Raw genomic sequence first — 6000 nt, forward strand, 5'->3', positions numbered from 1 at the left:
AAGTGAAACAGAAATTTTCACTGGACCATCATATGAAATATTTAATATCCTATACAAATAAAGGGGATTTTAAAGGGGAGAAGGGGGCTTTAAACATGAGATCTCATCTGCCGTTTTCTCCAAACTTAATCATTGATTCTTCCTTCCTCTACTATAAAGAAGTTCTTGCTTTTTGCTAAATGTCTCTTCATATGTGTATGCAGGACGCTTTCATAGATAGTTTTGAAAATACTGACAGAATGACTGATGAAAGGTCAGGAATTTTTCTGTATTTTTGTGTTGTTTTGAGGTGTTGGTAGAACTGTTTCCCTTCCTGAGAGAGTGAAAAGGCTGCATACATAGTTTTCTTAGGCACCGATGGCAGATTTGCGGTGCTCTGGTAAGACATTTTGTGTCCCTACTATGTATGAAGCATTTTTTCCTCTTTTTTTTTTTTTTTTTCTTTTTGAGAGATTTTTGCTATAGGGCACACACACTCATCAGAAAGAAGGAGACAGACAGAAAGTGAGAAATCACCCCTAAGTGATGGGGATGGCCATGCTGCAGTACCTTCTCCTCTGGTGTCCTCTTGGGACTTTGGGCACACATGGTGTGAATTTCTAGTCACTAGGTCTAGGACTGGAACCATGGTTGGCCATATGGGAGTCCAGTGCCTTAACCTCTATGCTACTTGCTAGACCTTGTAAAAAGTTTTTTTAGCTTCAGCTCGTAGTCAAACATCACACTGTGTAACATTGATAAGCATTTCAAAAGTAATATCTTCTATGCTTTTTACATTAGATTCAGAAAAACCTAGAGAAATTACTGCCAAAATGTCTCAAAGAGCATTAGGTAAATAGAAGCTGGAGAGGAGTGGGAAAGGTGGTAGCATCTAGCCACCGAGAATAAAACTGTGCTGAGATTTTCTAAGGGCAGTACTTTGCTACTGGGGTTTGCTATGGCTTAAATAGGTCCCCCAGAAATTCGTGTGTTAGAACGTGATTATATTGGCTGAACTGTGTTAGTATTAAGCGAATATTTAATTTCTCCATGGTGTCCCAGGATAAGGTCTAATGGGAGGTGATCAATCATGGTGATTGTATTATGGAGGCAACAGTCTCATGAATACATAACGATGTCTCAGGAGACCCAGTGAGTCTTAGTTCTCAAGAGGAGGGGCTAGTTCTTACAGGAGCTGTTGTTATAAAAGAGAGGTCTGTCAGGAGCTTTGTGTATCTCTGCACAAGCTTGTCATTTTCTGCAATTCCATCAGCCATGCTGTAGGCCTAGGACTTTGGACTTTCTGATAGCAGCATCATTAGTTTGAAATAAGTATCTAGCTTCTTTATAAAAATCACCCAGGTTCACGTATTTCTGTTAGCAATGCCAGAAGCGACTAAGACAGGATTTGATAAGTGCATTTGCTTTGAAATTGGAATTACTTTGCTGAGTTTTAATAATTAGGGAAGTATGTTTTCCTATATCTAAGAATATACATCAGCTAATTTAGGCTAAATTTGGAAAAATCATTGCCCTTAGCATATGGACTATAATAATAGAAACAATATCTTATAATACATATAATCCATAGCTTTTCTTTGGTAAATTTTTGCTTTAAGAGCTGTTGAGCTAATCAAGGAAGAAAACAAGATGAAGACCAAGACCTGCTTATTTTTGCTGATGAGAGAGGAATTTTGATTCATAAGCTTGGAGCTATATTTTATTCAGTAGGAATTTGCTATTTATTCTAAGAAGTAATTCTACTTGTATCATATTTTTGCTTCCTCAATGAGTATGTTAAATGTTCTTTAAAATTGACATTTAAAAACACTATAAATATATTAAGTAGAAGTTCTCTAATTGAGAGTTATAATTTAAATATTCAAATATTTATGTGGATACCTACTGTTTGCAAAGCTTAATACATTGGTGAACAAAGTAGTCTTTAATCTCGAGGCATTTATGATCTATTGGAGGGAATGATAAGAAAAAATATGAAAAAACAATAGAAATAGGTTGTGGCAGTTGCCATTATAGAAGGCTGTGTGCGTGTGTGTGTATGTGTGTGGTGGTTTGGGGGTGTGTTTTCTTGGCCCATGGGAGAAATGAGGAAAAGCTTTGCACAAAAAGTGGTGTTTGAGATGGACTTTGAAAGCTGGGGTCAAACTCTGAGGGGTGCCATTGATATGTGGTAGATAAAAAGTAAAGAAATGAGTAGAGTTAGAAACATTTGTGAGTGAGGACAAGCAAGTCATACGGTTTGGCAGGAGTTGGAGTAAGTGTTAGGGAACAATGGGAAATACAGGTAGAAAAGCAGATTGTGAAATACTTTGTATCAATCAGTTTAGACAAAGCTAGACTACAGTAACAAATGGATTCTTCACATCAGGGAAATACTGCAAGCTTAATCCTCCCTTCACTGTGTTTCCTTTTGTGGGTTGCCTACACCTCTGCCCCATGGTATCTTTGTTGAAGTAGCAGCCCCTATCCCAGCTCTCTTCAGCTCTGGCTGAGAAGGAGATAATATGCAGAACTGTGCAGGAGCTGTCATAATATCTATATGAAAGTGTCATGTGTTAGTGCTGCTCCCATTGCACTGACCAAGCAAGTCACATGGTCAAGCCTCCCATCAGTAGGGTAGTAATATATAACCCTTTCACAAAAAGGAACAGCAAATATTTTGGACAATTTACTGAAAGCCTTGAAAGCCAGCACACATCTTTTTTTACTTTAATGCTTTAGATGGTTAGGAGCCATAACAGGATTTAGGGCAAATTCATGTAGTTTGGTTAAAAAAAATTGGGGCATCTAGGGTTTTTTTATGGGGTGCGTGTGTATATACATAAAGAATTTTCTAGGCTGCTTGTTGTAAATTCAGGTTCTGGACTCCAGAAAGTCTGATTCAGAGATCTAGCAATTGGTAGTTGTAGCAAGCAGCCAAGTGGACAGTATGCAGAGTGTTCACAGACCTCATGTTAAGAAGCCTGGGTTAAGGAATGAGAGGAGAGCAAGCAAGTGCAGGTGACATGGGGCAGTGAGTGAGAGAATGGAAGGCCGTGTTTGAGTGCAGAAGCCGAGGTGCAATGTGCACATAGTAGGTGGCCAGTACAGAGGCAGATAGTTAACTCAAAGATGAGAACAGGTAGAACCAGAATTGCTGAAGGGAGGATGCGACACAAGCCACCAGGAAACAGGGTACTGACAGGAGTAAGTCTCTTTAGGAACTGGGATTAAGAATATCAGGCAAAATTAACCCATGGTGGTGGGGCATTCATGTAGTTTGGTTAAAAAAAATTGGGGCATCTAGGGTTTTTTTATGGGGTGCGTGTGTATATACATAAAGAATTTTCTAGGCTGCTTGTTGTAAATTCAGGTTCTGGACTCCAGAAAGTCTGATTCAGAGATCTAGCAATTGGTAGTTGTAGCAAGCAGCCAAGTGGACAGTATGCAGAGTGTTCACAGACCTCATGTTAAGAAGCCTGGGTTAAGGAATGAGAGGAGAGCAAGCAAGTGCAGGTGACATGGGGCAGTGAGTGAGAGAATGGAAGGCCGTGTTTGAGTGCAGAAGCCGAGGTGCAATGTGCACATAGTAGGTGGCCAGTACAGAGGCAGATAGTTAACTCAAAGATGAGAACAGGTAGAACCAGAATTGCTGAAGGGAGGATGCGACACAAGCCACCAGGAAACAGGGTACTGACAGGAGTAAGTCTCTTTAGGAACTGGGATTAAGAATATCAGGCAAAATTAACCCGTGGTGGTGGGGCTGGTTGATGCTGCTACTTGACAGGCTGAGGCCACAGAGGAGGCCTGGGTTCATTCTAAAACTATGGTATGTCTACCTGTGGTCCTAGGTCCCTACATAGTGGGTGAGTCAGGAGGTTTATAACCTAATGAGACTCGGTTTAAAAACACCACACACACATACACGCACACAGAATATCAGGGAATCTTGATCTCTGAGAAATAGGAGGCAAGCCTTTGAGGTTAACTATTACACAAATTTGGTTTTGTATCTGGCCAGCAGGGGTCGCTACAGCAGCATATATGTGAATGGACTCAGCCTCCCAGACTTGAGTAATGTCCGCTCTTGTTGAATAGGATTATTAACCTGACCTACGGTGCAGGTTTCTGGTGTTTCATTTATTACTTTTATAGCTATGAACCTTCATAGGAGGAATTTTTAAGGTTTCTCCTTAATTATTAAGACACCTAGTTTTTTCTTTTTCTTTTTTTTGAACTGCCAATTCCTGTAGTCAAAAAGAAATTAATTCCACGGAGTTTAAGGGAATTATTACCCATTTATTGACTTCACTTGAGGCATAGAGTGGCGATTAGGACATTGAGGAGAAAAGACCCAGAAAGGAGAAAAGTGCATTTGTAGCATGACTCCTAGAAATAGAATTGCTGAGTCTGGGCTATGGATGTACATTTGTAAGATGTTGCCCTATTGCCTTTCAGAGAGATTGTGTCTATTACTTTTGCACCAATAGTACGTTAGAATCTTATTTCTTAACACTGAAAGCCTGCATGTAAGTAAGCCTTGCCATATTTGCCACCCTGACAGAGGAACTATGAAATACTGAGGTAATTTGAACTTACATCTCTCTTGGGGGAGGATGGCACTTTTTCATATTTAAATTCCATTTTAACATTTATTTTCTTCACTAATTATATGTACAATGAATCTTTTGCTTATTGTTATGTAGGATTTCTTTTTATGAGGTCAAAAGATTTAGTGAGCAATAGAGTAAATAAATTTCATTTTTCAAAAATGTTTAAGTAATGAATGAGCTTCAAGCATTTGGCCTCCCATGCCTGCTTACTTGATCCACTAATCACAAATTTGTTGGTCATACCTCTGCAGGTTTGTCTCAGGGGTGACAGATTTCTTTTGTGTTGTAGTTCATTTCAAGATGGAAAAAAGGGAGAAATTAAATGGTGATAAATGTGTGAACATGGTTGAAACATTTTTATGGCTAAAGGCAAGTGGTATGCTTAGAGTCCCAGTGCTTACAGTGGAACATCTTCCCAATAAATGCCCTGGGTATGATGGAGTATGATAGTCGGTCAAGATTCATTAGGCTCTCAAGTGAGAATGATTATGGAAGTTCCACGACTGATATTCCCGCCACTCCCAAGCATGTGTTCCTTAGTAATGTGATTACGTTTTTTAACAGGTTCCTGAATCTGTGACTCATAAGCTATACAATTCGCCCATTTGAAGTGTGCGGTTAAAGTGTTGAGTGTACTCATGGAATTGTGCAATCACGGCCAGCACTTTTCCACCGCGCCCAAAGGAACCCTCTACTCCTTCAATGCTTCCCTTTTCATCTCGTAACATCGCCAACCTTAAGCAACCACAAATCTGCTTTCTATCTCTGTATGTTCATCTATTCAGAACATTTCATATAAATAGGACCATACGGTATCTTTTGTGACTGACTTCTTCAGCATAATGCCTTCAAGGTTTGTCCATGTCATAATATGTATATATACTTTATTTCTTTTTATGGCCAAATAATACTACATTGTATGGATATATCACATTTTTTTTTATCCATTCATCATTTGAAGGTTTTTTTTTTTTTTCACATTTTGGCTATCATAAATAGTGCTACTATAATTTGTTTTTTTTTTTAGAGATTTTTATTATAGGCATGTGCGCTTGCCAGAGAGACAGAAACAGAAACAGAAAGAGAGTCAGCAACATAACCATTGTGCCATCTGCTGGTCCCAGTGCTAGTACAAGTATTTGTATACAAATTTTTACATTTGTTTTAATATATATTTTTATTTCTCTTAGGTATATACCTGGGAGTAGAATGGCCTGGTCACATGGTAGTTAGGTTTAATGTCTTGAGGAACTATTCAACTGTTGCACCATATGGCATTTCTCTTATTTATTTATTTAATTGTATTTATTCATTCATTTATTCTAATTTGACCAGAGATAGACATATATATATATATATATATATATATATATATATATATATATATATATATATATATATATATATA

The sequence above is a fragment of the Tupaia chinensis genome, unplaced genomic scaffold (assembly GCF_000334495.1).
Source record: "Tupaia chinensis unplaced genomic scaffold, TupChi_1.0 Scaffold000296_1, whole genome shotgun sequence".
Lineage (NCBI taxonomy): Eukaryota > Metazoa > Chordata > Mammalia > Scandentia > Tupaiidae > Tupaia > Tupaia belangeri.